This window comes from Cydia splendana, chromosome 1 (assembly GCF_910591565.1).
Source record: "Cydia splendana chromosome 1, ilCydSple1.2, whole genome shotgun sequence".
Lineage (NCBI taxonomy): Eukaryota > Metazoa > Arthropoda > Insecta > Lepidoptera > Tortricidae > Cydia > Cydia splendana.
The window spans coordinates 1,815,517-1,833,653 of NC_085960.1; the positions used below are offsets into that span (position 1 = coordinate 1,815,517).

Genomic DNA, 18,137 nt, shown 5'->3' on the forward strand with positions numbered 1-18,137 from the left:
CATTGACAATCAGGTGATTGTCAAACAGGTAAACGAAACGCAGCGAGCGTTTTATTTCGTCACATTTGTTTGCAAATTTCCCTATTTAAATTTCCGTAATTATTGCCATTTATATTATTGTTACTACCAAAGAATCTAGACACGCGGTAGCGTGTCCAGCCAAGTTCAAAGAAAAAGGAACTGGCGACGCAGCAACCGTGTGTAATATTACACGAACCATTTCGAGCTACTTTTGACCCCTTCACAACTTGAAACCTACTTAACCTACACAAATGAAATTTGGCACATGTATTCAAGCCCCTTAGCTAGTCCAAAATACAAAATTTCATAAAAATAGCTCATACAGTTATTGATAAATCAACGTGTAAAAACCGGCATTTTTGTGACTGACTGACATATAGATCACAAACCTAACCCACTTCCAGATGACCTAGAAACTTGAAATTTGGCATCAAGGTAGACTATTAGGTGTATATAGAGGGAAAAATCTGAAAACTGGAAATTATTGATATTTCGATGGAAAAAAAATTATTAATACTTATAGACCAAAATCCTAACCCACTTCTAGATTACTTAGAAACTTGATATTTGGCATGAAGGTAGACTATTAGGTGTATATAAAGGGAAAAATCTGAAAACAGGAAATTATTGATATTTCGATGGAAAAAAAATAATTAATACTTATAGACCAAAAACCTAACCCACTTCTAGATGACTTAGAAACTTGATATTTGGCATCAAGGTAGACTGTTAGGTGTATGTAAAGGAAAAAATCTGAAAACTGGAAATTATTGATATTTCGATGGAAAAAATAATAATTAATACTTATAGACCAAAAACCTAACCCACTTTTAGATGACTTAGAAACTTGATATTTGGCATCAACGTAGACTGTTAGGTGTATATAAAGGGAAAAATCTGAAAACTGGAAATTATTGATATTTCGATGGAAAAAATAATAATTAATACTTATAGACCAAAAACCTAACCCACTTCTAGATGACTTAGAAACTTGATATTTGGCATCAAGATAGACTATTAGGTGTATATAAAGGGAAAAATCTGGAAACTCGAAATTATTGATATTTCGATAGAAAAAAATAATAATACTTATAGACCAAAAACCTAACCCACTTCTAGATGACTTAGAAACTTGATATTTGGCATCAAGGTAGATTATTAGGCGCATACAAAAGAAAAAATCTGAAAACTGAAACTTTTTGACAACTGACCGCGCGTTAGCGAGGGTCTCCTTTTCAGCTTAAGGCAAACTGCTTTCATGATGAATAGAATACTTACTATAGTAATTTCTGTACAAAAAGTAATGATATCCCAACAAAAACATAAATGTGAAATGAGAGCCAAGTTCAATATTAAGAATATGTGTTGTTGTTGACTCGCTGACAAAAGAAATGAGATCTATATGGGTGCCAAGTTCTGTGCTGTGTAGAAAATCCTGAAATTATAAAGGATTTGTCTTGGCTAGTTTTTACCAACAAACCAAATTTTAGAAAAGTAACGTACCTAGTCAAATATAATAAATAACCTATACGTAAAAACTAGCCAAGACAAATCCTTTATAATTTCAGGATTTTCTACACAGCACAGAACTTGGCACCCATATAGATCTCATTTCTTTTGTCAGCGAGTCAACAACAACACATATTCTTAATATTGAACTTGGCTCTCATTTCACATTTATGTTTTTGTTGGGATATAATACTCATTACACTTTTACACATACTACACTTTTGATTAAATATTTAAAAAATAGTTTGATGAGATCGACTCCAATTTATTTTATGATTAAATTGTCAACTTGACTTTATGCTATAAGTACTACTCTTTGCTTTATGCTCAACGTATTTTTTTAAAAAATTTATTGCACAAACCAAAATTCACAAATAGTGGGCTTAATACTAAAAGGTATTCTCTACCAGTCAACCGTTGGTTCAAACAGAAACATAAGGTGGAGGAGAGATTTACAAGGAGAAATTTTAGCCGTTACGTAGATATTTGGCAAATATTCATAAATATCTTTGTATAACCACGGATACAAAAAACTTCTTTTACGTCACCCTAGGCCCGTAAGTGGGATTTTCTTCCCACGCGACGGGAAGAAAATCTCACTTCCTGGCCAAGGCAAGACGTATCATATATATAAAATTGAAAAACCAGAACGGGATAAAAAACGAGGGAAGAAGCGAGATGGCGCCTTACAAATTTCTAAAAAAGTTTTTGACACGTTTCTCGAATACGACGCACGTATGATAAGAAAAAACTCTTCAAATCAATTATCTAAATATGGGAATAGAACTAGAACGTAAAAACTACCGCTTTCGACGCGTATTTAATTTACAAAAAGGAAAAGAAATTTTCATAATAATCTTTATTGTATGAACATCGGCTATTTCTCGGCAACTCTCGGTTCGTTTCGTTTCGGTGTAAAGTAATCTAAATTATGTTTGTCATGTTGGCATACAGTTATTCCTACGTGTTTTTATACGAACTAATATAAAAAGTGATGTCAACCTCAACCTTAGTGTACGCCCATACGAGTGACTTATGCCAAATATGACATCAATCAAATTAATATTATCATATTATTAATAATTTGTATTTTGTTGTTTTAAATTTATTTTGAGTTATATTATTCGGAGTCAATTTGAATTCACAGTCAATCAAGTCAAAAAGAAATTCGACTTCGGCAAACATTGCCATTCGTCCGGGGAACGGGCTGCCGAGATAGGCCAGAAATACAAAGTGGATACGTTAATATGAAGTCCATCAGTTCAAGGGATGACTTTAGAGATACTTAATCAATTTGGAAACTGTTTTCTCGCGTAATACGATACGACTCGACCAGGTAAGATTTTTCTTCTTGCTGAAAGTAGATATATCGGAGTGGATGAGGTATTCACAAATATCTGAAGTCTGAACAATGTAAATTATAATGTAACTTTAAAGTGCATGTTCAGATATTTTTGAGCGACCTTGGTGGCTACGATATATATCTAATGGCAACTACACATTCATGAAGCCAATGTACAGTCCGTATGAAATAGATCAGGCTAAAGTAGCCAAATATATCGTAATATAACTTTGTTGCCATAGAAATAAGGATGTGTTCCGATATATTTGGGTATTGGAGAGACCAAAGCGGCTTAGCTTCAGTGGCTCGGACACAGAGAGAATGGGAGAGGATCTTGCCGTGAAGAGAGCGTACTTGGGACAACGAAATGGGAGACACCCGATTGGACGTCCTAGGTACCGCAGAAACGACGTCGTTGCTCAAGACCTGCTCAACCTCGGCTATAGCGACTGGCGAGAGCTATCGCAAGACCGAGAAACATGGCGTGATCTGGTATCGGAGCCCAGGACTCTTTTTGGATCGTTGCGTCACCGTAGTAAGTATTGTTATGTCCAGAAAGGAAAATGGGGACTACCTACGTTAGTATGAAAAGGCGATATATGGGCGGTGGTCGTCCGAATTCGTCTTAAGGCGGAAATTAATCTAATGAACATTTTTGCTGACTGGACTGGGCTTATAAAAATAAATAATAATTAAAAAAAATACAATCTTGCCATCATTTTATCTTATCAAATGACATCATTTATTCAGAAATTTGCGAATTAATTTATCCAAATAACGGTTACAAATAAGAAGTCCCTATCACAGAGTTATGAACACTGGCAAGGTTGAATAGGTACATAATAATGTGGGTAATTAACGAAGCATAAGACAAACTCTTTATTTCATTTACGCGAGCGAAGCCGCGGGCCCGCCTAGTAACTTTATACAAACTACGGGCGGTAAATGTAAAAGCCCCAGATCGCATATTTATGGCCCTCACCTTCGGTTCGGGCCACAAACACCTGCGATCTGGAGCATTTACGAATTTACCTCCCTAGGTATGTAATGTACTATTATGAGTGTATTAATATAGAGAAACTATCGTGTCAGGTACCTGACTTTAACCTAGCAATGTAATGTACAAAGGCGTACACAATGGGCCAGCGCCGGCCAGTCCAAGGGACGCAGCCATGCGGTAAAATGAGATAGCAATATCACTTGCTCCCGCTAACGCATAAATGCGTCCCCCAGACTGGCCCACGCTGGCCCATTGTGTACTGGGCCTTAAGATTTTTAAAATATGACGTACGAAGACACAGAGAATCTACTAATAGTTGTAAAATGATTATAAGCAATATGACTGGATTTACAACAGGATAATAGGATAAATAGGATAATTATCACGATAAATAAATATATAGTATTAAGTTGCTAAATTATAATGTGTTTTTTGTAAGTGAAAATTAATTTGCTTGAACAATGTTTGCCATATTTCACGCCTGAAACACAGGGAATCCTAGTTCAGGCACATGTAAACGATCACTATTTTTAAGTCTTTGTTTTATATGAATGTAACCATGAAATACGTGTTTTTTGAATAAATTATGTTTATGTTTATGTTTAAAACGCCTGTTTATAAGTTAAGAGAAAAACTAGTCTACGTCGTTTCACTTCCATTTTTAGAGTTCCGTACCCAAAGGGTAAAAACGGGAGCCTAATTACTAAGACTCCACTGTCAGTCAGTCACCAGGCTGTATCACATGAACCGTGATAGCTAGGCAGTTGAAATTTTCACAGATGATGTATTTCTCTTGCCGCTATCACAACAAATACTAAAAAGTACGGAACCCTCGGTGGGCGAGTCCGACTCGCACTTATCCGGTTTTTTAGTCCATCGTCTCTTTATAAAGCCACGTAAGTACTTGGGCACAGATGTTGTTTTGAGATAAAACTTACCTATATTATCGTTGTACCCTCCGCATGCTACGAAGTATATAGTCACGCTTTACCATTTCTTAAAGGCCTGCAACGCACTTGCAACCCCTCTGATGTTGCAGGTGTCCAATGTCCATGGGCTCCGGTACTTGTCACTATCTTTTCATTAGTTAGGCGATTACATTGTTACTATTAAGTCCCTACTAGATTCCGGGTTCTGGTTCGAATCCGGCCTTCACCACTGGAGGGCTTCGTCACTTTTTCAGGTAAATTATGACATCAATTTCAGTTTATAGGTTAATGAGTACCTACTTAATGACGTAATGAAACAAAAACTAATCGCTTATACTGAATATTTATATACATAATATAAACTTAACAGGTAAATTAGACACTTAAAGCACCATGCATTCTCACTTACTTAAGTTATACCTATGTAATATCTTATTAAAATACGCGAAAAAATTAAATACCTAGTAAAATTAATTATTTTCGGAAATAACATTAAAGACCGAGCCACACCGCTTGCGTGTGCAGCACGTGTGCGTCGACGTAAGCGTAGACGTGCGCAGCACCCCTGTCACACCGGGTGACGCGCAAGTCACGCAGCGCACGCCACGGGCACGCAGTGTGCTGTACACGTCACGCAGGCGCACGCTGCAGCTCGGTAGTACGTGCAGTAAAATAAAATACTCCTGCGACGGTACATCATGTTATTATACTACCGTTGCAAAAGCTGCATGCTGTTTGAACAATTTTGACAAAATTATACACAGCGACATGATGCGAATGATCTCAAATGAACTGATAAAAAATTGTCTCATATTTGATTCGAGATAACTGAGAGATTTGAGAGTACCGAATACCTAATATTATTCAACGACGCACAATAGTTCACAACCAACCTCATTTTCCAATAGTACCGTTAGTACCTAACATTCCCACAGGCCACAGTAAATTTTTATATGACTTATTTTTTGTAATCTTTGTTCTAAATGTTGTAATATACATTCGTATTGTAGAACGATATTAATTAGGTTTTCTTTTATCACTGAATCAGACTGAATCCATATTAAAAACCAGCACGCGCACTGGCCGAGTTGTAAATAAATACAAGCTAGCTGCGCGTGTACACGCACAGCACCTATGCAGCACCGAGCTGTGCGTGTCCGAACCTGTTCGGTTCGCCCTCTCATAGGGAACACCGTTTAACACAACGTCATCACTGCACGCAACGAAGCGACGTTGCCGCTCCGCTGCGTGCAGGCGTGCACGCAGCACGCAGCCGGTTTGTCTCGTCGGAGCTGCGTTGCGTGCAAGTCACGCGTACGCGCACGTCACGCACACGTCACGCAAGCGGTGTGTCATCTCTTATGGGAATTCGTATTCTACAACGCAGCGGGACGCGTACGTGCACGTGCACGTCTACGCAGACGCATCCGGTGCAGGGTTGGGCAAAATACTGGCTTCCACGTATTTCAAATACAAATTACAAAATACATTTTTAAAAGTATTTGAAATACCAAATACAAACTACATTGGTGACTGGTATTTGAAATACAAAATACAAATTACAGTGTTTAAAATAATGTATTTCAAATACAAAATACAAAATACTTTTCTTTTTTTTTGTTTAATCATTTAGTTTTTTTTAACGAATATCCTTTCCTAAAAACTTATAGGGTCATTGCGCTTGTTTTCGTCCTTCTCTAGTTTTCGTCCACTTGACGAAATTTGAATATAAACCTACATTGCTGCACAAATTTGGACTGATTTCAATCCTTAGCTAAACAATATATCTGTCTACATATAAAACATATATTTCGCAAATAGTAAATTAAAAATGAAATATATTATATGCTAATCTGTCAAGTGGTCGAAAACTAGAGCATGGACGGAAACTACTACAATGACTCTATCCCCTGTCTGTTGACGAAAAGTTCTGCGCAGAATAGCTCGCGCAATGTACCTATTTGCGCTCGTACAAGTCGTACATTATATTTAAATAAATGTTCCATTTTAGGATCATAGAATTTAATAAAATGTATTTTGTAGAAATGTATTTTGAAGCTTGAAGTATTTGAAATACAAAATACAAAATACATGTGAGTGCAGTATTTGAAATACCAAATACAAAATACTTTTCCAGGTAGTATTTGAAATACAAATACAAAATACTAAAATGTATTTTAAATACGTATTTCAAATACATGTAATTGAAATACTGCCCAACCCTGATCCGGTGTGGCCTGGCCTTAAATACATACACGTTTACAACATTTCAAGACATTCACAATAGGCAAATGCGTCCCATAATGCAATGCAACACTTAATCGAATTTAAACTGTCTTGAGTCATGGTAACTTAAGCTAATTTTACGGCTCACATATTTTTTGTCACCTCTACACAAATGGAGACATAGAGTCTCCGAAACATGTCACGCAATCACTATCCAAGGTTCACATCTTCTCGCTCTCTCCATCCCTCAGCATGACCCAAGAGATTATTAGACGGTGAGTATGAAAGCCAGACCAGCTAGCACCGCGCTGGAGTAAGCCCAGGATTTATGCCTAATTAAGTTTCTATATACTATCCAAGGTTCACGACGTCTCCTTCCTTTGGATCTTTCTGTCTTCTCAGTATGATGCAGGAGGTTATGGTGAGTATAAAAGCCAGACCAGCTAGCACCGCGCTGGAGTTCAGGATTTATAAGTAAGTTTCTATTAGGTAGAATATCCAAGGTTCACGTCTCCTTCCTTCGGTTTTTTCTGTGTCCTCAGTATGACGCAGGAGATTACGGTGAGTATGAAAGCTAGACCAGCTAGGACCGCACTGGAGTACCCCACCCAGGGCGCGAAGTGATCGTTCTGGAGGAGACACTGGGAACCGCGGGTGAAAGCGCACGTGAACCCTGGAAAGAAAGCAGATAAAGTGGGATTGACATTATGTGATACCTTCGAGTATAATATCGTGGGATTTTCTGAGTTGAGAAAGAAAGTACGGGAAATTATCGAGGTTTAGCACAACTTTCACACACACATTAAGGAACGATAGGTATTATTTGTTTTGTTTTAAGAGTATAAACTACTAGTTTTGAGTGGGTAGTCTGATCTGATACAGTGACATCACCGCAAATTGAGGAGCTAACGCTTCAAGCATTAAGGAAGACTCACGTTAGACCGCGCCGTGTCCGGGCCGGAGCCTACTTTTCTATGACATGACAGGTGATCACGTGATGCTTTCCATAGAAAACGATGCGCTGGAAGCTCCGGTCCGGCCACGGCCCGGTCTAACGTGAGACATCCTTTATCCATCGTAAAAAAAATGGTATCATTGCTCCATTGCCACAGTTTTCCTTTCGTGAACCTTGTTGCAAAGAGATAACATCTACCAATAGTCAAGCAATTTTATATCTGGTTGTACTCACAGCTAATCCCCATGTAGAACGCATGGGCCCCCACGAAGGCGACGAGTGACACAACGCTTGACGCGACGCCTAACGCCATCGCGACGTCACGCCTTTCCACTGACTCCAACAATACGGTGGTGTGCCATATGAACGCCAAAGCTGAAATGCAATTATTACAGATGCCACGAATATTCGGCAACTATTCGGTATTCGGCCTATTCGGCCACTTTGCGGAGTATTCGGTATTCGGCTGAATGTTGCCTACTATTCGGCCGAATATTTAATATCTGTTGCACCTATTTAATATTTAAAATGTATTCTTGGAAAGTAGTTAAATACGAAGGCACGTTTTTGAGCATTTGTTGATTACAACATATTTTATTTTTATCATGGCTCTGATTTGATTGACTCATTAATTCTGTTCAACGTAAAAATATATCTTAGCAAACGTTGTGCTTTGTTGGCGAACAGGTTTCATAATAATTGTGACTCAAAATGTTCGCATGTCATGCCGAATATTCGGTCGCCGAATATTCGGTATTCGGCTGAGAGAGGGGCCGTATATTCGGTATTCAGCCAAATTCACTATTCGGGGCATCTCTAGCAATTATAATTAGATGTTTCTTAAAAAGACTTCATAGTCATACGACATGAACCTAGCCGCCGTGCCGCCGAAGTTACGCTCTCATTTTAAAACGACAAATTATTATACTTCGCGCTCGAATATGCAAGCGCGATAAGCCCGCTCCACACTCGTGCGCGAATCGCGGCGCGAAGCCGAGAACGCGAGTGTGGAGTCGAGTTCGTGAGTCTGAGAAATCGACTCTACACTCGCGTTCGCGGCTTCGCGCCGCGATTCGCGCTCGAGTGTGTAGCGGGCTATAGAGGCAGAGGCGAACTTCGCAAATTTCGGGCATCTTTTACTTATACCTTATACTTAAAGGAGTAATTAAAGTGACAGAGATAGTTGCTCGCGGTAAACTGCGATTCGATTTTCGCTATATATTAGCGTATGCAGATAAGCAACAACCTACTGAGATGAGACCATTTCGTGGCACTTTCTCCTTGTAAACGTTTTTATGTTTAGTATATTTTTCCTTTATTTTGTGTTTGTGCTTACAAATAAACTATTTCTTATTCTTATATACAAATTTCCTACGAAACCATGCATAATTATATTAAGTAAAAAAGTGAACTTACTGCTGACGAACCAAACCACCACATACATCATTTGGTGGAAAGAGTACATGCTGGCGCAGGAGCCGTCGTCGCACGCGCCTCTGGTGACGCGCCCGCCCAGCGCGCATGAGCAGTCCGAGTATACGCTGAAACCGGAAGTTAATTAATTAATTATGTCAATCATATTTAGAAATAGAAAAAAAAATTAGGCGTGTAAAATTAGACCCATAAAAAGCGTTTTGGGGATTTAATTCCCAGCAAGCTGGAAATCGTTTTAATACCTTTCGTTTGGACCTAAATGCGTGCAATCCGAGTTTGCGCAATCCCAGGAGGTGTGCTTAAATTTTGGGAGCCTTAGGAGATACATTTTTCCACGGATTGCTAAACCACTCGATGTAAAAGGAACCCAGCATCAATTACTATGGTACTACCAGCAAGGTTTGGTGGATCAGACATTGGTGAAAAAGGTAAATAAATTCAAAATAGAGGCCTTTTTTTACAGCTTTGACTACGAATTCATTTATATTAACTTTCATCATGATTATAACAAATTTTCCGTCGGACGTACAGTTTTCGATCTACAGCAATTATACTGAAAAGGAGCAAAAATTTATGCATACCTCGTGGGATTGCGCAAAGTCGGATTACACGCATTTGGGATCAACGATCAAATGAACGATCTCCAGCTTGCTGAGAATTAATTATTCGAAAAAATCTAATTTGATTGGCCTATTCGTAGAATTAAAATTATAGATAGAAAATAAATGCGAAACGGGGCACAAATCATATATGTATGAATGATACCTACCTATTATGGCTCCTCTACACGATGGGCCAGCGCCGGCCACTCCAAGGGACGCAGCCATGCGGTAGAATGAGATAGCAATATCACTTGCTCCCTCTAACGCATTTTAAATGCGTCCCTTGGAGTGGCCGGCGCTGGCCCATCGTATAGAGGAGCCATTAGGACGAGGCATTCCCCAATGCCTTGTACGAGGCTTGTATGTAGCTAAATAATAGTTTTAGAAGTTTACAAAAGAAACTGCGATTTCGATGAGAGTAAAGTAAAGAATTAACCCAATAGTATTAACAGTGTCAGCTGTAGCACAACCGGCGTGGCAAGGAGAGAAATACGTCGTCATCTGCTCGGGGACGCAGACGGGATTATACACCATCCATGGTCGATCGCAACTGAAAAAAAAAAACATCAATATTTATTTACGCTTATTTCTACTAGGTTTTCCTATCATCTATAGGTAAAGAACTATTTTGTGTATTTTTTTCATTTTAGACCCAGTAGTTTCGGAGATAAAGGGGAGAATGGTCATTTTTTGGCTATTTTCTTAAATAGCTTCTAAACTATTTATTTTAAAATTACATAAAATATATATTTGAGATTCACAAAATGAGCTCTTTCATTTGATATGTAAGACGATATACCTAAGTAGTTTAAAAAACATTATTTTTGAATTTTCTCATTTACCCCCAAAAGTGGCTTCATGTTTAAAATTCATTTGTTTACGTACGATGTCCGTCTTTGGGTCACGAATTTACATATGTGTAACAAATTTCAACTTAATTGGTCCAGTACCTTTGGAGAAAATGAGCTGTGACAGACGGACAGACAGACAGACGCACGAGTGATCCTATAAGGGTTCCGTTTTTTCCTTTTGAGGTACGGAACCCTAAAAATTTCAAATACCCTATTATTACATAAGTTCCGGATAACTCACAGGTCGTTTCACGGAAGCTATCACGAATGCAACGAACGAAACTTTCATTGTATGTGTGACACATGTTGCACATGTATCGGTAGGTATACATACAGTCAGAGCCACCATTTTATTGGTTAATGTCATACATCATACGCACATAGATATTTTCATTCACTCATTCATTCCATTCTGCCAGCTCTTGTGAATAGGGTATTTGACTACTACTCAAATCAGTTTCTTATTTAGAGCTGTCAAAACGATTTTGCTAATATGTAATTTATATGAAACACTAGCATGTGACGTCACAATCAAATTACCTACTCTTTATAGTTTTATACGGGTGACACGCGTATTAAAATATAAATTGTGTTGTTGTGTTGTGTTGTTAAAAAAATAACTGCTGTCTACGTTTCTCTATTAATCTTCTGGTGCTTTATTTCATGCATGGTGTAAAATAATTGATTTTAAATACAGTCAAATACCCTATTGATCTTGTACGAACCGGAATTTAAATCCGTCCGGAAAGGTCCGGATACTCCGGATTGATTCCCTTACCGCTAGGCTACCAATGCTTTAGACATTTTTGATAGCACGAGCTAAACTTACTCGCAGTTTAATCCACAAGCAGGCCGAGTATAATTAAGCTCGGTAAAGCCTCCAATCCCGCTTCGATTGCAGCTCAGCACCGCCGTCATCGCAACGTAGAACGCGGTAGCGAGGAAACTCATCTTTGCCGCGTTGGCGACTGCTGCGTTACGGTCAAACTTCGGCATGATCGGGGCGGTGTAGAGGTATCCCGCTAGCTGAAAGTACGACTAATAATCTTAAAAAAAAAGTAAATCCGACTTCAGTTCCACTTTGTTACATAGTACATTTTACAGCTGAGTGTATACTTAACTGCAATCTGCCTTGCTAATCTTGCTATGTTACGACAATAAGTTTCACCGACTATTTAGTTGCATAAAATGGTAGAATAAATGTTTATTCGACCTTGCTATACAGTTTACGACAATAACGACTACAATAAGTGTCACCGACTATAGGGTATTTGACTACTAGTCAAATCAGTTTCTATTTTTTCGAAATGTCAAAACGATTTGCTACTATGGAATTTATACTAGTGGCTCTGTGAGCTGTAGACCTCGCGAGCAGAGCTTTAAATAACATGGTGCTAAGAGCTTTAAATATAGTAAATTAAAAAAAAAACAATACGAAATGTATGTGTAAAAAAATACAAAAAGTTATAATATCCCAGCATACAATTACTGGGGATCGAACCCAGACCCTCTGTGCAAACAGAAAAAGCGAACGTTTACAAACTGAGCCAAATAGTTCTTAGATGGGTTGACGAAATTTAGCTACTCCTTCTCAAATTAAAATTAGTTAAAATTAAATATCTCAATACCTCCGAAACCAGCGAAATAAATTTTCTGAATTTTTGGCCATTTAATCTATAAACATATCTCAAAAAGAAAACACGCGTATGGTACCGATACCACTATTTGTTTAGGCGCGAGCTATCACGACACCGCCATTTAAAAAAAATTCAAAAAACCGAACGGACAAAAAAATTTTATTTAGACATAGAATCCAGTCACAAAATTTCACGAGATTCGGTTAAGAATTGCGACCTGTAGAGGAGAACATCCGGACATACAAAAGCAAAATGCTCCAGTCGAAACGTAGACCTTCGCTACGCTCCGGTCAATGAAACACTAGCATGTGACGTCACGATCAAATTACCTACTTTTTATTGTTTTATACGGGTTTTAAAGTATAAATTGTGTCTAAAAATAACTGCTGTTTACGTTTCTCTATTAATATTCTGGTGCTTTATTTCTTGCACGGTGTAAAATAATTTATTTTAAATAAATCTAACAAACTTTTACATTCATTACATTCTTAGATTTTCATTCACACACTTTCCACTCCCTTTCACAACAAGCTTACAAACACACTAGCTCACACTCCTCTTTCTTTCCTAATTCCTATTCTTATGTTTAATATATTTATTATTATTTTTTATTTAAAATATTGTTATTTTTATTGTTGTTATTGTTATTTTAAATACAGTCAAATACCCGTATACTCATGACAGACATTTCATCAATAAATTCATTGCAACAAGAAGGTCTATTCAAATTGTAAGTCATATAAAAATAGAAAATACAATTTTAATAACCGAAAGAGAACTTACAATAACTCCTAATGCGATGAATATTAGTTTTATCTCAACATCCATTAGGTTCCATAGTGATTCGTTGTCTGGCCGCACGTAGTATTTCACCTGTAAATAAATAAAGGGTTATTAAGTATTTATGTTGAGAAAAAATACAATTTAAAATGTAATTGATTGTCGTTGTACCATCAGCCGTAAAAGTGCATTTATCAATGAAATCATTCATAGTTTCTCCATGTAATTTCTCAGCTCACTGTACATAAGTTGGGCACTTTTGCGTAAAATACTTACTTGGTCTCAGTCATTTACTATCATTTTCTGATTTGTGATTGAGAAAGAGGCTTAATTAGGCCATCGATCCCGATTGATCCCGATCACGTGATAGGTTTGTTCAATAAATAACTAATGTGAATATTCTTAATCACAGTAACTCAGTGGTCCTTGAATGTCTCCCGGTGATGTATGAAAATAAGGCAAGTACTACGTTACCATATTTTTACATTAATCACTATTAATATATGAATTATGGTTAACAAATTCCTACGATTTGGTTTAGGTACAATTTGGGTATGAAAATTAAATACGCGAATTCAATACCTATTTATCATAACTTTTACACGACTGCCCAAAAAAAAAGTGTATTGTTTTTTTTGGCAATAGATTAATGGTCATTAAAAGTACGCATTAAAGTACCTGCGCAAAGGCCACATCATGCAGCCCGAAGCCCCGCCAAGCAGCTACCAGTAAGGCCATTGCCAGGATTTGCAGGACTCCTACTCTGCTGCCAAGGACGCGACCCATGCTACGGAGTAGACCTGGAAATATCAACAGCTTGGTTTTATTTTATTTGTACTCAGAAAAAAAAGAATGCTTATAATAAAGCGGCTCAAAGGGCCATACACACACAAAGAAATAAAAAATGATTTTCCAGTAGGTACTCCAAACATAAGGATACTGGAGTATAATAATTTATGGATGTGATTCTGATACCCTAATGTAAATCTGCGTATCAAGCTTCCTACCTCATTGTCTCTCTACAAATTTATGAATTATTATATAGATTCTAGGTCAATAGGCTGCGATAATGGATGTATTGCAGCCGCAATTCAGTCAGGTGAGTCAGTTGCTTCGTAAAAACCACGTCCGATGCTTAGGAGCATTAGGTTGCCAAAGCTTATACGAAGTGGTGGAAGATGCGTACCTTTGTCATTTCCACGTTTTATTTCCGGCGCCGGAATCGCCTCAGGATACCTGTAGAGCCGGACCAACGTGATCAGGCAATTGACGTCGGTGCTCAGGATCACCAGCCACGTCAATTTCAAGCTCATGGTTTTCAAAGTCCTACCGAAGGTGAACACCAACACGCGGTATAGGATGAAGATACCTGAGGATGAGGAATTGGAGAGCAAATATTTAAGGAAGTGAAGTGATAATTAAGATAGTCGTTCAAATGTTTCAGTTATATCACCAACGAAATTTAAAAATCCGGGCAGCAATCGAGTTTAACATTTGCTACAGCAATGCAGTGGGCAGTAATGACATGCTGCAATACTGCTGCAGTATTACTGCCGACTGCATTAGTGCAAAAAGTTACAAATCCATACTAATATTATAAAGGCGAAAGTGTGTCTGTCTGTCTGTCTGTCTGTTACCTCTTCACGCTTTAGTTGAAATTTGGTATAGAGATAGTTTGAGTCCCGGGGAAGGACATAGAATAGTTTTTATGTCGGAAATCATCCCTGAAGAGAGTGCAAAGCGGGATGGAATTGAAAGAGTTAATGAATTGCCTAATAATTGAAGTAAGCAATGCGCGAATTGAATGATTGCTATTAAGCATTATTCAGGCGCTATACCTACTTTAGCTGCTGTCACTAATTCCACGCAGACGAAGTCGCGGGCAAAAGCTAGTTTAATATAACTGTAATGACCTATTGTGTTTGTGTGATTTTATGTATTAAATAGCACCTACTCATATTATCGAGAATCTCTGTTTCGCCCTATGGTTGACTGGTAGAGAATGCCTTAAGGCATTAAGTCCGCCATTTGTACTTATTTTTATTGTGCTATAAAGTTGAACTAAATAAATAAATATTAACTTACCAACATGCATATGCAGGTTATACGAAGGATTCTGTTCATCTAAATACGCAATCCCATGCACAAAGAAGGCCGCTCTTCCGAGCGCGGTCACTACCCCCCATATGAGCAGCATGGACAGACGGATGGCAGCCTTCATGGAAATACCCGTAGCTAGTGGAACTGTGGTTTCGCAAAGACCTGCAACCGAAAAGCAAATGGTTACGCGCGGATTTTGTAATTATCAAGGTGTATCCACGCAGCAGTTAACTTTTGTGGTTCGGCCTTCGCATTTAGACACTCGTACATGGACCTTCGTTTTTTATGTCCTAATGCTAGATAATTTAAACTATTCGAGTACCTAACTTTGTACCTAAATCACAACCAATAACTCTTAAAATAAGACCAAGAGGTACAATAATACTCAACTCACCTTCCTCGACAGTATTTATTATTATTGTGGGGGTGTTGTGGGCTTTTGAGTGACACTTCGACCAAGCTGTGATCTATTGTGACGGCCCTTTAAAGTTCACTACTAATGCCCGTTGAATCCAGGAAATTCCAGATTCTTTGCTCTGTACCTCATAGGGTTTCCTGTATATGTCGCTCTAGGTAGGTACTTCTTTTGGACATTAGTGGTCCGCAGGAACAGAGAATATGCATAGCAGTCTCCTCTGACTCCTGGCAGAACCTGCATGTCGGATCTTGTTTTTTCCCTATTTGGAACATGTGTTTGTTCAACTTGCAGTGTCCAGTCAAAATTCTAGTCACTGCACAAGTTTTGTGTCTTTTGAGCCCTAGAAGCTCCTTAGCAGTTTTGCTGTTGAACCCTTTAATTAGAGCTTTCGAGTGTTCTTGTCCTTTGACCAACTTCCTCCAATCGATTGCTCTCGTTTTTTCTATGTTGTTGAGCAGAGAATATGCTCTCGTTTTGTGATTCCACAAAACGGTTCTGGGCCGACCAGGGGTGTGTCTGCGCCCTTCCTAGCAAGTTTATCCGCTTCTTCGTTTCCGTTAATGTCGGAGTGCCCTGGTACCCATCTAAGTATGACTTTGTTAGAATTAGCCAGTGCATTTAGGTTTGATTTACAGTTCTGGACTAGTGTTGAGTTTGACTCAAGAGATTCTAGTGCCAGCAGAGTAGCCTGGCTGTCTGAGTTGATGTAGATACTTATGCTGATGTCTTAGGTTTCTATCCAGGTTGATCTCCGCACATTTGTTGATGGCGAAGAATTCTGCCTGGAAGATTGAGGCCTGTGTGCCCATGCTGACGCTAGCTCTGAGCTTAGGTCTCTCACAAGGTACAATAATACCTACTCAACTCACCTTCATCGACAGTAACCTCCGGGCCGGGCAACGCAAACAGAGGCACCGTGACGATCAGAACGGCGATGGTCCATCCCACTAGCACGCTCCTTCTCCTCTCTGACCCCAGCCCACTGATTATCGGGACCACGAGGAACTCCAGCAGCGATATGCTCATTATAATGACATCTAGAAGGGAACGATAAATACGCTTTAGGAACCATAAAAAAAATTGGCTAAATTCTCCTAACTACAGGTACAGTACGTAACGTCCCTACAGGTAGATTTTACGTACCTACATTATTTCTTTATGTCATTTGTCTATTTGGTTTGTTGATAAAAACTAGCCAAGTCAAAACCTGATCTTGAATGACATCCCACATAAAATAAATGCACTGTAAAAATGATTTTGTATCCAGAACTTGGCACCCATGATCTCATTATTTTTGTCGGCGAAGTCGACAACGACGCATACCGTAAAATGGAGTGAGTAGGGATTACGAGGATGGTAGGGGGTGAGATGGTATTTTTAGACCAGAATTATCACATTGTTACGTAAATACTTTAATTCTCTTGAGAAGTCAAGATATTGTAATATTGTGTCAATTCTAGCAACTGTCCCATCTCACTCAATTCCTATACCCCCTAACCCCGACTACGGAGTGAGCTGGGATTACCTATTATTATGTGTAGCCACCAGCGCATACTGTCCTACTTCGCCCACAAAATGAGGAGGGCAGATGAAAGCCTTGAAAAGCTGATCATTGTTGGAAACACGGAGGACAAACGAAGCCGGAGACGATCTCCAACTAGATGGAGCGATCAATTAAGAGGGGCCCCAGCTTCAACCAACTTTTGCTCATTTGTCAGAGACGCGATAAACAGGCACCGTTGGAAGCAGATCATAAAAACCAGGTGTGGACCATCACCACGTGTGGATGACCACGATCCTCAGTCATGAGTGAGCGACCACAGAGAGAGAGAGGAACACTTTTCAAGTATATAAATCAACGCGCCACATCCATATCCATACTATTTATAATCCATATATCCATATAATATCCATATCCATATATTTAATAATAATATAAATGCGAAAGTGTGTCTGTCTGTCTGCCTGTCTGTCTGTTACATCTTCACGCTTAAACCGCTGAACCGATTTAGTTGAAATTTGGCATATAGATATTTTGAGTCACGGGGAAGGACATAGGATAGTTTTTATGTCGGGAATCATCCCTAAAGAGAGTGAAAAGGGGGGATGGAATTGAAAGAGTTAATGAATTGCCTGATCACTGATTGAAACTTATGCTCAAATTGAATGATTGCTATTACACTTTATTCAGGCGCTATGCCTTACACTAGCTGCTGTTACTGATTCCACGCAGACGAAGTTACGGGCAAAAGCTAGTTAATATTATAAAAGAAAGTCTGTCTGTCTGTCTGTTACCTCTTCACGCTTAAACCACTGAACCGATTTAGTTGAAA

The 18,137-nt window shown here is 38.6% G+C and overlaps 1 long non-coding RNA gene across 1 annotated transcript; it reads right to left on the minus strand.

Annotated features, from left to right (window-relative positions):
* Positions 1 to 13,289: 13,289 nt before the first annotated feature.
* Positions 13,290 to 14,556, minus strand: LOC134806696 (uncharacterized). Its single transcript, XR_010146552.1, has 3 exons — positions 14,473 to 14,556; positions 13,965 to 14,086; positions 13,290 to 13,379 (listed from the first exon to the last, which is right to left on the minus strand). It is a non-coding gene; the product is annotated as an uncharacterized LOC134806696 (long non-coding RNA).
* Positions 14,557 to 18,137: the final 3,581 nt, after the last annotated feature.